Here is a 1,007-nt window from a genome sequence, read left to right as displayed (position 1 = left end):
TTTTGTGTATTTTTTTGTTTTTTGTTTTTTTTATTTTTTTTTTCGTTTGTAATCTTCGTACACGAACTTAATATACACGAGAGAGGGAGAGAGAGAGGGAGAGGATGGGGAGTGCTGGGGTGGAGGGGGGGCTGGAGGGGGAGAGAGGCGGATAAAAATCTCGCAGCCTTTAAACGTCACGGGGACAGTGACTTGATCTCCACAATGTCTAGGCCTCGGCCATTGGGAAGGGGTCGGTATCAGTGCTCTCTTTCCGCAGTTTTGTCCTTCCCTGACTGAGGTCTGGTACCCATTCACACCTTGGTGGAATGAGGGGGGCGGGGGCGGGGGCGGGGGGGGGGGGGGGGGGCGGGGGGGGGGGGGTGGAGTAAGGTGCTTTTCTCAAGGACATACAACACCATGCCGAAAGGGGAGCCTCGAACCCTGGTCACTGGTGAACCCTCAGCGCCTAACCGATTCTGCCAAGTCCCCACCATAAGTAGGTTGCTTATTTGTATTCGTATTTCTTTTTATCACAACAGATTTCTCTGTATGAAATTCGGGCTGCTCTCCCCAGGGAGAGCGCGTCGCTGCGTCGCTGCACTACAGCGCCAACCCTTTTGTTGCCGTGGGTTCTTTTAAGTGCGCTAAGTGCATGCTGCACACGGGACCTCGTTTTTTCGTCTCATCCGAATGACTAGCGTCCAGATCACCTCTCAAGGTCTAGTGGAGGGGGAGAAAATATCGGCGGCTGAGCCGTGATTCGAACCAGCGCGCTCAGATTCCTAGGCGGACGCGTTACCTTTAGGTCATCACTCCACTCCCTATACCGTCATCCTAAATTTAAAAGAGAAGCGTATACTGCTAAAATGGTTTCGTTTTCTTCACCTGTTAGTCAGGAATGCACATCATCATTTCAGGTTGGCAGGTTACAGAGTGGTCAATAACGGAGACAGGAGAGAAGTTTTCAGTTTCAGTTTCAATGAGGTCAGAGCGTGCAGACAGATCCATACACTCTACGCCACATC

This window comes from Babylonia areolata, chromosome 20, assembly GCF_041734735.1.
Source record: "Babylonia areolata isolate BAREFJ2019XMU chromosome 20, ASM4173473v1, whole genome shotgun sequence".
Classification (NCBI taxonomy): Eukaryota; Metazoa; Mollusca; class Gastropoda; order Neogastropoda; family Buccinidae; genus Babylonia; species Babylonia areolata.
This window is presented reverse-complemented; position numbering follows the sequence as displayed.